Raw genomic sequence first — 15,192 nt, forward strand, 5'->3', positions numbered from 1 at the left:
TCCAAGCTATTAAGTTGGAATTGGGTTACCAGAAGTTCAATGGTTTTCCAGCTCTTGCTGCACTTTCCCAGAAGTGCCCCAGTCGGTTCAAACCCTTATTATTCAGTTTCCTGGCTGTTTCTATCCAATAGGGATTTTGCGGCACATCTACAAGTTTGGAAAGCCAGGGGGACCAATGCAGAATGGAGTTCTTGAAGTATCTGGTTTCTTCCCCCCACTTTAGGACTCTCGCTGCTCTATTACATTTTCTTACCAATTTCCCTGAGCCGCCCCCCAGACTTAGGGTAGCCCACGTCGGGGCTAATAGTTTGTCATGAACCTCTATCCCTCTCCACTTTCCTCCTTTCGAACCAAGTTTAGCTGCTTCTAGCATATCTATGATCATGATAGCCCCAAGCTTGATCTTGTTTAGCCAAGGAGACTACAAATTGGGCACAGCAAGCTTCTGCATGGGCCACAGGGTTGAGAGCCGAGGCCTCCTTGATTAATTGGCCGAGCGACTGACTCCCAACAGGCCCATTGCCATGGCTTGGAGGGCTTTGTGTTATTTTTCCATAAAAACCTTTTTATCGGTTTTAAGAACTCTTTCCAGTGACACTTAGCCATCTTGAGAAGCGGGCTAGTGAAGGCAATATAAGGGAGCATAAAGGCATTAATCACTTTTATCCGGCTTGGGAATGGGAGAAGAACATACTCCCACCTACTCATTTTTGTTCTAATTTTTTTCAAGACCCACTGACATCTACTTTTTGCCTTGGGCTTAGGATTAATCTTATATACTATGTTCGTATGGTGGCGTGATGTTACATGTGAATCTACTTACGAAGGACATTACACTAAAGTGGTATAATTAGGGCTTCGTTAATCTTAGGATTTCTTTTGTTTATCGTCTCGGAGGTTATCTTTGTTTGTGATTTACGTCCACCCCCAAGGGCCCCCCCAGATGTGTGAAAATTTTCTCTTTTGAAACAATCTCCCCTGACCAGAGAGAAGGGTCAAATGAGTCATTTTCCGACAGGGAGATCAGCCTTGACTTCTCTATATTGCACTAGGACCCCGAAGCTACAAAGAACATTTGTACAATCTCCAGAGCTTTCCTGACGACCTGGGGACGCGCCCTCGAGAAGAGGAGAGAATCGTCTGCAAACATTTTTGCAATCAGTTGGTTGTTTCCTGGTAGAGCCAGGCCTTGCAACTCCCCACGCTCAGCACTAGCTTCGAGCGTCATGATTAAAGGATGCAAACCTACGATGAACGACAGGGGGGCCAGAGGGCATCCCTGCTTAATAGACCTTTTGACCTCAAAAGAGCCCACTATTCTATCGTTAAATAGGAGCTCTGAGTGGCTACCAGCCCCCAGTGCATGAATAAAACGACATAGGCGAGGCCCAAAGCCTAGAGCTTCCATGACTGCGCTTCTATATATGTCCATGTTATTCTATCATAAGCCTTATCCAGGTCTAGCTGCAGCAAAATGCACTCTTGCTTTGTGAAAGTTGCGTATTCGATACCTACCATTGCTGCCAAGATGTTATCATAAATGGACCTTCCTTTGATGAACCCATGTTGATGGGGAGATATGATTTTGTTAAGTAAGGGGACTAGTCTGAGGGCTACTGCCTTGGCAACAATTTTGTAGGCCACCGCCATCATCATTATAGGGCGCCAATGTTTTAGTTGAGAACAACAAAACTGTTTGGGGAAGGGTTTGATAAGACCTCTCTTTACACTTATCTCCAACAACCCTTCGACAATGGCTTTGTTGGCCAAACTTGTGACTGGGGCCTTCAAATCATCCCAAAATTCTCTAAGAATTCTGTTGTCATCCCATCCCAACCAGGGGACTTGTCCTTGCCAAGGGCTTGCAATGCGAGTGAACATTCGTCTTCGGAAAATGCCCCTTCCAGGATATTAGCTTCTGACTGGTGAATCTTCTTCTTCACACTCTAAAGTAAGGTCCTTATGGCTTCATCTACTTCTCGGGACTGGATTTCTAGTCGTCCAATGATTTGGCTCAGATAGTTTAACATCAAACTAGACATCTCATCTTGGTTATGAACTGCTATCCCTTTCTCATCATAGAGCGAGTGGACGTGGCCCCGACTCTTCTTGATTTTTAAAGTCCTAAAAAAATGATCTTGATTAGAGGCTTCTGGTTGTAGGGAAGTTTCCCTGGAGAGAATCCTTGCCTTTCTGATATCTTCCAATTGCTCGTTAGCCAGGCAAGATTTGGCTTCAAGCCATTGCTTGTGCTCATCCTCAGTAGCAAGCCCATTGGCTTTTGTGGAGGTAAGCCATTGTACCTCACCTGCAAGATGAAGAAGGTGCGCCTCCCTAGATTTTTTAAACCGGGGGCCGAAGTTTTGATTGCTTTCTGAATACTTTGAGCAAATAGGTCCCACTCATTGTGTTTGTTGAGATCGACATCTTTTCTGAGCTTACCCTGTGCTTTCTTGGTTAGATTCCTGAAAAGACGGTCGTTGAATAGGTGTGGCCCTGTAACTAGCAGTTTTTTCTTGCCTCCTAGGGTCTGGTCCTTCTATTTATTCTTCTTAAAATGTATGTGCAGGGGTATGTGATCCGAAAGGCTTTTTGTTGGGACTACCTTCATCTCTAGCATCGACGGTATCTAGTCAGCTTGCTGTGAGCAGTAACATTTGTCCAACCTAGAGGTAGTGCGGGCATACTGGAGACTTGTGTAGGTAAAACCTGGCGTGCTGTTCCATGGGCCAACTTTCCATAAGTCGATCATCGCCCACTTTTTGCACAAACTTTGCCATTTAGTCCTTTCCAAACCAGCCACCATAGTAGAGGATCCTATTCTGTCCTTGCTCTTTTCTACCATATTAAAGTCATCAACTAACAACCACTCTCCTTCAATAGGAGTATCTCTAAGATGCATCTATAGTTTAGCTCTATCTTTTGCATTGCAAGGGCCGTACACATTCACAATGGTGAAGGGATGCCCTTCCCATCTGATTCTAATCCCCAGGATTCTACCGGAGGGGTGGTTCAGAACCAGCTTCGGCTCCAATTCCCTGTCCACAATGCTGAGGACGCCACTGAAACCGTTACTTCCTTCTCCATAGAAAACAAGTTTCTTTCTTAGAGCCTGCTTTCTCTTTCTATGAGCATCCAAGTGATGTTCCTGGATGGGCCAGCAGTTGACTGCCTTTTCCTTTTTTATCTCCTCTTAGAAAAGGGTACTCTTCTTTCGGGTCTTCAACCCCTTTACGTTCCAAGATTGTATAGCGAGAGACTCCATCATTAAAGAGGGGCAAAGGAACGAATTATTCAGCATCCGAATCGTGCGCACACTCCCTCTCCTTGGTCTCTGGAGAATCCGGGGGTTTCAGGTGAGGGGATTTCTTTTCTTGCAGTGCTGCAAATGGATTGTGAAGTGGGATAGTGTACCCGTTATGGGGATGGGGGATGGAGCATATCCTTTCCCCTCTAGTGTTCTCACGACCTCGACCACTTTGGAGTCTCTTGCCACTGCCTTCACCCTTTTGGCTCTTTTCAGACCAAGGACTTGAATAGCTGTTGCCGTTGTGACCGTCATCAATTTCAGGGGAGCAACGGGAGTAATGATTACATTATCCTTGCATGAGCCTTATGGGATTCGTTGCATGGGAATTTATTTCTCCACAATCTTTTCCTGCATCTTTATATCCATTTTGTCGCATACCATATCTTCTTTATCCTTCCTTGCACTTGCCCCTTTGTTACTACCTCCTTGCTTCTCCAACCCTTCCATCGAGGTTTCCTTTTCACTGGGGATTGTGTTGCCGGAGTTGCAGTACCATTAGCCTTCATGGGGAAATCCTTGGCAAAGTGTCCAAAGTTCTTGCATTTACACATGCTCCAAAGTATGTCCCAAAGTTTAGCGGAATAGTAACAAGCCCATCTCCAACATTGATTACCATGCTCTTAAGTGGCGTTTTAGAAACATCCTAGCCTATACATACCCTATTTGAGATTCTGCCAAAGCCTCTCTTGCTAGGAATAAATAGGTGGGTGCCCAGCTGACTAGCAAGCATCCTGAGATTGTCCCATAGCCAGCTAGGCAGACCCACAAACTCGACCCAGACAGGATTAAACCCTTCAAGAGATTCAGCTAAGTCGAACACTCGCTCCCAAGGCACCACACAAACCGTAGTCCTATTAAATACAAGGGGCCCTTTGTCAAGGATCGTTACCACATCGGAGGCCTCTTTGAATCTCACTGAACAAAAACCTTTAGCTAGGTAGAAAGTACTTTCAATTGCTCCTCCATGTCCAAGAACTTGTGGGCCCTGAAGCCATTGAATCATCTCCAACCTGTTCGGGATTCTTCCACTGAACCCAAATACAAGTGTTAGCGTAGCTTGCCTAGCTAACTATTTTTCTATAAGTGTTGGTGGAATCGCCACAGTAATAGCCTCGACAACCTCCACTTGCTGTGGCAAAGACTTTTTAAAAGCAGAAAAGGCCCGATCTGCCAACCCGTCTTCTACCAACCCGTTGTTATCTGCTTGGGTGCAAGTTCTTTTATTGTTGTTAGGGCCGAACTCAATCATTTTGTTGACTTCCTTGAGCTCTTGCTCGAGTCTAGCTCTTGCATTCTGCAGTTTCTCAATATTTGCTTCACTCGACAACCGTTCTAATGTACCTTTTCCATAGTCCTTAGAGTCGGGCCCCTTGAGTATGTTAGCAAACGAGATGCCAAGCCTACGAGCTGCTGATCCACTTGTCGCCTTACTTCCATTTGTACAGATGGGACCCTCAGGAACCCCGGATTTGAGGGTTTTTACCTCGAATTTATACCCTTGAGATGATCCCATTTTTTCTCTTGTTTCTCCATAGAAAACTTTTTTAGTCAAAATAGTTTTGTCCTTTTCCGTGGTTGGAGCTCTTGGCAAATTGGGGCGTGACATTTCCGCATCGAACAACGGTATCAAGACCGAGCCATCTCCTACTTCCATCGGCACGACTACTTCCCTGTCGGCTATCTTTTCTGCCGCTAACATATGTGAGAATTCGACAATGTCTTCATCTACGACCAGAGTGTCGATTTCCATTACCGAGTAGCAGAGGCCAACTTGGTGTCAAGTGGACAAAAGGTTGAGAGGGAGAGAACCTTTAATATCTTATCAATGGCTCAATTCATCAATTGGGCCAAACGCAAACAAAAGGCTTTGAGGCTATGGTATGAAGGAGGTACAATGCAAAAGGGAAGCCTCAAAGGAAAAAGGGAGATAATTAACTCATGCAATCAATGATTATTTTGTACGATTCACAAAATGATTATTTGCTTGGTACAATCGCGGTTATTAAGTGTTGAAGGCTAGCGTGCAGCAGGTTGTAGGGAGGTGGGCGTGCTAGAATGAGGGGGGGGGGGGGATGCCCTTCACTAGATACTCGGTGCTACACGACTCAGATCGGTTGAGGCTGTCGACCTCAAGCTCGATGCATTTTGGGTCAAGACTGCCCGCGCGCAAGGAGAGAACCTCCCAAGGTGGACAAACAAGACTCAGGAAGATGCCCCGCTTGCATTGAAAGCAAGACCTGTGCTCATGAAGCCTGCACGCCGCTACCCTAATCTCGCCATCACTTCGCTGTTTTATACAGATTTCCTATCTGTAAGATGGGACTTGAGGTGAGAGAGATCTTCTTCTTGATGCGGTTTGTCATCCTTATCCACACATATATATATATTAATGAGCAAACCATGGTAAAGGGAAGAAAAACCAAATATGTGAGAACTTAGTTCAAAAATCCTACAAATAACAAAAAATTTGCTAGGATTTTCGGTTTGCTTCTTTGCAAGGAGGCGATTGCTTAATAAAAAGTGATTTCCGAACAATGCTTCACCTTATATAATTCTAGTTAAACTCAACCTAATTATTATCTCACTTTCTTATTGCTTTAGAAAGCCATCGTGACCCTTTCACTTGTTATCTTTTCAAAACTTGCCAACGGTGAGTGGATTATATTGATATAAGAAACAAATTAGATATGGCCATTCCAAAGGACCATAGGTACATAGCTTGATGGGGGAGCCACCCCATGACCTACGTTGAACCCAAACTTATAACTTTGTGTCCATTATTACGGCACCCAGGGTGATTTTTTAGTCCTCTGTGTTCTTTTGCTTTCCAATGGCGATGATTGTTGTCCTGCTTTCTTGGACTATCTCTGTGAAGAAGTTCTCGAAGATTTGACAGTTCCTTGCCTTCCAAATGTGCTTAAAGTAGCAAAACCTCATGATTTGTGTAGCAATGAGTGTTTCTTGGCTCATAAACGACTTCCCTCCCAAAAAAAGGTCTTCTTAAAAAATCCTATTTTCCATGTTTTCGGGACCCATTTGCAGACCTTGCCCGCCAAACCACAAATTGTCGGGTCCTTGAACAAGTGAGAGAGGTCTTCACAAGAGGTCCTGCATTGCGAGTATCTGTCTAGACCAATTCCCCTGGCAAGGACCTTCACTCCGGTTGGCATGGCTCCCCATAGCGCCTTCCATAGGAACACCTTCATTCCATGCGGCCACTGAGGGCGCCATATGTTCTTCACTACCATCTCCAACTTGACCCTGGCCGGTTGACGCTCCATTGTTTATTGAGTGAGGAAAACCAATCACGTGATGCCATCAGGGTGAGATACACATATTTAGTTTGCGGTTTCAAGAATTGTCTGCTAACATGCCAGTGCCAGGCTTTCCACTCGAGCTTGAATTCGCATTCCGGCAAATACCACCCATTGAGTCGTTCCAGGGTTCTACTAACCAACAATCTTTCGAACCCTCCGAGGCTAAATTCGAAGGCTAACTGGTTCGTTCCTTTCTAGCAGCCTCTACTGTAGTCCCAACAATGGCCTACACGTCTAATACCTTTGTTATTGACCTTTTTGGCAACTTTCCGCCAAAAGGGATTCAGAAGGTTGCCTCCATCCTTAGAGAGTCGAGCGGACCATTGAGATAAAGAGTTGTGGAAGTACCTTGTCATCTCTCCCCATTCCAAAACCTTCGTTGCTTTATTGCATTTTTTAGTAAGCTCGCGTGTCATACCCCCTGGTTTTAGGGTGGCCCACTGTAACATTTAATGGTCTAGTAACGTGTGTAGTGGAAAATAACAAAGACATAGAGAGCATTTCATTGGAATAGATTCCTAATGAGCATAGCAAGAGTGCTTGGATGGAGAGAGCAACAAAAGCATAACACCTAGTTAGATAGGCATGAACAATACTTCAAAAAGAGAGAGAAATTAAACTATTGACAATAATTGATGACCGGATTTACATGGAGCCGGTCCCCCCTCCAAAAGGCTTTGTATTATAGGTTTCCCCCATCAAGGGAGACATTTTACAATACAATACTTTGTGTTCCTTCAATAACTTTCTGGTGCTATGAAGATGGAATCTTCAAGCACCAAGCTCACACTTGTAAAACACAACATCAATTCCCTCACGGTCTCAGACACAAGATCTCACACACCTTCGAAGATGGTAAGAGCTAGCGGGGTATGAGAGTAGATTGAGAGGAAGAAGGAGTATTCTTACAAGAAATAAGTATGTGTCCAGCTTAGTAATTAGCATGGTAGAGGAGATGAGCATGCATTGGAGCTTGGCTCTTGGTCGGATTTGCATCACAAATCCAAGTGTTGTTGGTGTAGGCCTCCCTTCTCACAAGCTTGGAGTAGATGATGAGCTTTCCATGAAAGCTTGAGGAGGAGATAGTCTTCTTTACTCCACACATGAGATTGTGTGAGTGTGTGTGTGTGTGTGTGATAATGCCTTGCAAAAATCAGCCCCCCTCTCTCTCTTGGTCGACCCCTCGTGCTATTTGCTCCTGTTGGCATCCTATTGGCCCCTGCAAAGCTTAGCCAATCAATGACAATTAAGAAGCATAAGTGATAGCCTTGTGACATGTGTCCGGACCCCTTTCCCCTTTTGTGAGAGCTTTAGGTATTTAAATAATGCAGTTAAACTCTCATTGGACCTCTTAGTCTTCTGGCCAATAGGAATCAGGCAAGCCATTGGGTTGTTGAATGCTCATTGGACCCCTTGGAAGACTGTCCAATGGTCTTCTAGAGAGCTTAATTTCTATTGGTTATACTGTAGCCTTATTCTCATTGGTCCACCTCTATGGCCATCCAATAGGATTTGAATGCACCTTGGGAGCAACTGGGCTAGGGAGCTGACATGTGTCCACTATGCCCTTTGTGTAAAGGGAGCTTGCAAGAGTGTGTGTGTGTGTGTTTTTCTCTCATCCCCTACTAAAAGGGCTCGCCCCCTCCAGGATAGGGATGTGGGAAGACTTTTGAGTCTTCCCACAAGCATCCAAATTTACCTAGAGTTTGACCATTGAACATTTTATTTAATTTTGGAACCTTAGCATTTTGGAAGTCTTAATGGGCAGAACCTTAGTGTCTTTGAAGCCCATTGTTGCACATTGCTCTTTTGCAGATGGCCCCCCTTTGGATCCCTATTTTCCCTCCTTTGGATCCCTACTGTGACCGGTCTGCCAACTTAACCAATATTCTAGCTTTTTCTCTTCTGGTACTTCTCCATTAAAATGATCAGTTTAACATGAGAAAATCATTTAGGAAAATTAGATATTAGTTATTATGACATTACCTCTCTTTTGAAATCATAGTCGTCCTCAACTATGGGGTAGAGAAGATAAAGCCTAGTCATTAGTCCTTTTTCTAGCGGGTAGAGGATCCCTATTTTACCCTACGACATCGTTCCAGAATGGATGACTAATCCATTTGGTGCTTGAGAGCCTAAGCTGCGGCAAGCATGTCTGCACTTTAGTCCTATCAATCTTCTATAGTAGAGTGGCAAGCTCTACTTGGTGGTTGGAAGACGTCGTCTCCGCAAACTTGATCCTAAGCATGCACACTTCTTAACATTTGTGCAAAATAAAGAAAAAGAGAGTCTTATAAGACAAAAACTTTGTTCATTTTAAACATTTTTACATTTGCTTACTCTAGGGAAGCATTGTAAGCATTGACAAGGTTTAGGTGATCCTTTGATTCTATGCCTTGCATCCATCTAGCATCTTCAAAAGGATAGTTCTTAAACTTAAGAAGATACCATCCGATAATCTGACCACCTCTAAATACCTTGTCTTCATGTTGGAGAATGGACTCGGGCTGCAACACCTCTTCTTGGTCCTCAATCTTTGGTGGGTCTTCAATAGTTGGTTCTTGAGGTGGCTCTCCTTTGTAAGACTTTAGTAGGCTTACAAGCAAAGCATTGTGTATGAGCCAATGACTAGGCATCTTGAGTTGATAGGCCATCTCATTGATTGGTCTAAGAATCTCGAAGGGACCATAGTACCTTTTTGCTAACTTAGCATAGTACTTTTGGTGTCCCGTAGGATTCTTGCCTGTCGTGTGCCTTAATCGAGCCTTGGGAAATTTAAGTAAGACCCAATCATTTTTAAAAAAGGCTTGGACTCTACTGTGCTTATCAGCAACAACCTTTTGCCTTTGTTGTGAGATAGAGATAGAGATAGCATCCTTAACCTTTGGAAAGATTCTTGTAGGTCTTGGCTATACTCATCTGCAAAACGACGATCTTCTCGTGTACCTTAAGTAGCAGGGGACTTTTGGATCTTCCCTCAATTACCTCAAAAGGTACTTTTCCCGTGGAGGTATGTACAATATTATTGTAGGCATACTCCACTAAGGGTAAGTACTTCTCCCATTGGGACCTTTGATCTACTTCCATTACGTAGGCTTTTAGTAGATCAAGAATTGTTAGGTTAGCTATTTCACTTTGACCATCCGTTTGAGGGTGATAGGCCAAAGAGAAGTTTAGCGTTGTCCCTAAATTCTCAAAGAGACCCTTCCAAAAATTACCAGTCATTCTAGGATCTCTATCCGACACTAATCATTGGCAAGCCATGGTACTTGAAGATTTGTCATATGAAGAGGGTTGCCATTTGATGGGCTTTGATAGTATTTTTGACAGGTATAAAATGAGCTTGTTTGTTGAACATGTCTACTATCGTCCATATTCCCGTATTCCCATGGATAGACTTAGGCAATCCAAAGATAAAATCCATGAATATGCTCTCCCATTAGGGATTGGCAAAGGTTGAAGCAATCCAGGTTGGTTCCCTCTATCAAACTTCGTCTTTTGGCACACCACACATTTAGAAACATACTCTTGTATGTTTGCTTTCATGGCGGGCCAATAGAAATATGTTTCTATCCCTTTTAGGGTAGACCGAATCCCTCTATGCCCCGTATAAGGAGGAGCATGAGATTCATACATTACTTTCTCATGTAGTGAGTTAGTAACGCATAGTCTATTGCCATAGAGAAGATAACCATCTTGTAAGGTAAATGGTTCCTCTTTCTTCCCTAGTGCAAGGGCCGAAATCACATCTCTGAAATCGGGATCAATAGCGTACTCATCTATCATAGAAGATAGATCATTGTGAGTTGCTATGGAAACCACACACTCTCGGCCGTCTTGAGAGTGCATCGCCTACTTGATTATGCTTGCCAGCAATGTGAGCAATATGAAAATGAAATTGCGAAAGGAATTTTGACCACCTCATTTGTTTGTTGGAGAGCTTGGTCTACGTCATGAAGTACTTAAGGCTTTGGTGATCCGTTTGCAGAATGAAAGGAGTCCTCAATAAATAGTGCTTCCACGAGGCATGTAGAACTGTGAGGAGTTCCTTTTCATATATGCCTAGAGCTTGCTCAACAGGGTCGAGCCTTCGACTTTCATAGGCTATGGCGTGTCCTCCTTGGAGCAAAACAACTCCAAGGCAATCACCACAAGCATCACATTGGACCTCAAATGGCTTTGAGAGATCCGACAATGTAAGCACAGATTGAGAGATAAGCTTTTTGAAAGCATTGTTCTCCTTGGTAGACCATGTATACCTAATGTTTTTCTTTGTTAGGTCATGTGATGGTCCCACGATTTGTGAGAACTTTTCTATGAAGTGTCTATAGTATGCATACATACCTATAAAGCTTCTTAATTCATGTAGATTCCTTGGATTAGGCCATCCTTTTATTACCTCTAGCTTTGATGGATCCATTTGGATGCCATCTTGAGAGATAATGTGACCTAAATACTGAATCTCTTGTAAGAAAAACTCACTTTTTTTTCCGATTAATATAAAGTTTATTCTCTTGTGAGACTTGAAATATTACCTGGAGGTGTTGCTTGAGTGCGTCTAGTGACTTAGAGTAGATGATGATATCATCAAAGAGCACTCCAGTAAATAGGTTTCCTGTGGAACGGGAAACCTATTCTTGATAGTGATCCTATTTAGTGCTCTATAGTCGACACACATACGCTTTTCTTTTGCACTAATAACACGGGCGAACAAAATGGAGATGAGCTAGGCCTAACCATGCCATTCTTAACTAACTCATGCACTTGCCGCATAATTTCCTCTTGTTGAGCTTGAGAAACTCTATAAGGAGGTTTATTAGGCGGTAAACTTCCTAGAAGAAGTTCAATTGCATGGTCATCATTGCCTCATATAGGAGGTAGTTCACAAGGGATGTCGTCAATAAAAACATCTTGAAATCCCTTGAGAAAATTGGATAACTCTAATTCCTTGTGATTGCTAAGATTTTCTTTTGCCAAAGCATTAGGTTCATTTTCAGAATCTTTAGCAAAAATCATGTACAGAAAAATAGAGCTCTTTATTGACTTATTGAAAGCTGGCGTATGTACAATGGGTTTGGTGTTACCCAACTCCTTAGGATCTATGTACATATCTTTTTCCATGAACCTAAAGTAGATTTGCCTTTTAGGGAATTTAACATTGGCAGCCATACGATCAAACCGTGGTGCCCCTAAGATTACATCCTCGTGCTTGAGAGAGAGATAAAGAAGTCCTCCTTGTCCACATGGCTTTGGACATGGAGCCTCAATTTCCCAATTAAGGGAGTGACTGAGGCTTCTTGCCCCTTGAAAGCACCATCGGCGGGTAGGACATCTCCCATCTCATAGGCTTGGATGTCGAGCTTGATGGCCAACTCTATGGATATGAAATTGTGAGTAGAACCAGGGTCAAAGAGAATAAAAGCATCATGTTCTCTTACCTTTCTCCAAGCATGGCATAGAGGAGATCCTTTGTGGTGCGAATCCTCTTCTTGGATTTCGACCAAGGTAGCTTAGGAGGCTCATTTTGTGTATTCTTGTGGGGACAAGCGTGATAGGCATGCCCTTGCTCTCCACACTTGAAACGTCGGTTATCTTTATGATAACGCTCAAGCTCTTCAGGAGAGAGTTTATTTTTGACTTTATAAACTCCCTTCTCCTTAGCTTTGTTGTTGTTGGTGTTGCCTTTAGGAGACTTTTGGGCAGTGTCCTTCCCCTTAGGCTCGGTATTACAGTCCTTGTTCTCCGTGGGCTTAAGATTTCTCTTAGCCCCTTGTTGGAAATTGATTCGTGAAGCCACCATGGTATGGTGTATGACCGCAGATATGGTGAGTGGCCTTTGGGAGTTAACATACTCCGCCATATCTTCAGTTAGACCAGCACAAATTTGTTGTTTTTGCTCTCCAAAATCCATCTTTTTGAAGACAGTGTCTTTGAGATGTAAGTCCCAAAACTTGTCTACATATTTGTGAATAGATTTGTAGGGAGAGAGCTTCAAGCTTCGCTATTCAGTGAGTACTTTGTCTTTGGCATCGATAGCCAAAAACTACTTCATGATGGAGGCTCTTAAAGCTTTCCACGTTTGTGGAGCTTAATCGTTTGCCCGTAGGCTAGAACACCATTGTCTGGCGGACTTTTGAAAATGCATAGCTACATGGCATAGCTTAGAGGACTCCGTGAAGCTCTCATCTCCAAACGTTGCATTGAATTGTTGGATGAAGGCAAAGACTTTGTCTGTAGCACCAAAGGTGCCATCGTAGGCAAGGAAAGAGATGTTCTTTCCTCCCTCTTTGAACTTTTTGAGCTTGAACGACCTCTTCCATGCGGCATAGGATTTCCTATGGGATCTTCTTTTTGGTGGTTCGAAAGCTGCACCATCACTTTCTTTAGAAGAGCCAGAATTTGAGGAGGATGGAGAAGAGGGTGACCTCTTTCTCGCCTTTTTCTTCCCTTGTTCCTCCTTGTCCGTACCATCACTTTCTTCATAGAGGAAGATGATGAAGAATAAGGAGAAGAGTATGACCTCTTTCTCGCCTTTTTGTTCTCTTGTTTTCTCTCGTCCCTCTTTGAATTATGGTGTGGAGAACTGTGCGATGGTCTTCTCTGTTTAGGGGGTGATGGAGAGCCATCTCCGTCGAGGTGGCAGGAGACTCACTTATTTCTTGTTCTTTCGGTGGGGGCTCTACCATTGAAACTTGAGTTCTCCTTTGGGAAGGAGATGCATTGTCAAGTAGTAGATTTTTGAGCCCTTTGTATATGGATCCTCTTCTTCTTCCCTTATCGGAGAGAGGCCTGCATAAGTGATAGCCTTGTGACATGTGTCCCCCTTTCCCCTTTTGTGAGATATTTAGGTATTTAAATAATGCAATTAAACTCTGATTGGACCAATTAGTCTTCTGGCCAATAGGAATCAAGCAAGCCATTGGGCTGTTGAATGCTCATTGGACCCTTGGAAGACTATCCAATGGTCTTCTAGAGAGCTTAATTTCTATTGGTTCTTTTATCAAGTGTTTTTTAAATGAATTAAACTAAATTTACTCTAGCCTAATTCTCATTGGTCCACCTCTATGGCCATCCAATAGGATTTGAATGCACCTTGGGGGCAACTGGGCTAGGGAGCTGACATGTGTCCACTATGCCCTTTGTGTAAAGGGAGCTTGCAAGAGTGTGTGTGTGTTTCTCTCTCATCCCCTACTAAAAGGGCTCTCCCCCTCAAGGATAGGGATGTGGGAAGACTTTTGAGTCTTCCCAAAAGCATTCAAATTTACCTAGAGTTTGACCATTGAACATTTTATTTAATTTTGGAACCTTAGCATTTTGGAAGTCTTAATGGGTTGAACCTTAGTGTCTTTGAAGCCCATTGTTGGACATTGCTCTTTTGCAAATGGCCCCCCCTTTGGATCCCTATTTTCCCTCCTTTGGATCCCTACTGTGATCGGTCTGTCAGCTTAACCAATATTCTAGCTTTTTCTCCCCTAGTACTTCCCCATATTAAATGATCGGTTTAACATGAGAAAATCATTTTGGAGAATAAGATTAACTATTGTGACACCCACTATGGGGCCAGTAACTTATTGTGCACCTCTAGTCCTTTCCACTGGCTGCCTTGCAAGCATATTCTGGAGTTGTCCATCATATCCTTGCCCATAATAGCCCAAGCCTGATTTTGCTTAGCGAGGGCTACAACAAACTTGGCACATTGAGCTTCCGCGTGAGTGCTAGGGTTAAGGATCCCAAGTCCACCTTGCTCCAAAGGTTTTGCAACCATTTCCCATTTTGCCCACTGCTAGGGTGTTGCATCTTTAGTCCCGTTCTTCCACAAAAATCTCCTTACTGGTTTTAAGAACTCTTTCTAGTTGCATTTAGCTAGCTTAAGCAGGGGACCGTTGAAGGCTATATAGGGTAGCATAAAAGAATTGATAACGTTCACTCTGCTTGCAAAGGGGAGAAGCACAAACTCCCACCTTCGCATCTTGATCTTGACATTCCCCATAACCCACAAGAATCATTGCTTATGAGTAATGTCTACCCCCAAAGGGGTTTCCAGGTGCCGTAAATTCTTTCCTTTTGACACTATCTCCCCGGTCCACATAGAGGGATCAAACGAGTCATTCTCGAAAAGAGAGATCAATCTTGATTTTTCAATGCTACACTTTGATTATTAGGATAAGGCAAATGTTTGCACAATTTCCAAACCCTTCCTTATCACCTTAGGGCGGCAAGCCTTAAGGAAGAGCAGGGAGTCATCCACAAACAGCTTGGCGAGCAGTTGTTTGCAATTAGGTAGAGCCAAACCTTGAATCTCTCCTTTAGTAGCATTGTCTTCCAGAAATGTGATCAGAGGGTGGGATCCAATGGCAAACATTAGAGGGGGAAGTGGGAATCCTTGTTTAATTGATCTTTTAACTTCAAAAGCATCCACAATTCTCTCGTTGAAGAGGAGCTCTGATTGGCTACCAGTGTCGAGGGTGCTGACCAGGTGGCACATGCTTGCCCCAAAGCCTAATGACTTCATAACGTCTTCAATGAACGACCATGTTATTCTATCATAGGCTTTATCAAGATCCA

This window comes from Adiantum capillus-veneris, chromosome 16 (genome assembly GCF_014529385.1).
Source record: "Adiantum capillus-veneris isolate H3 chromosome 16, ASM1452938v2, whole genome shotgun sequence".
Taxonomy (NCBI): Eukaryota; Viridiplantae; Streptophyta; class Polypodiopsida; order Polypodiales; family Pteridaceae; genus Adiantum; species Adiantum capillus-veneris.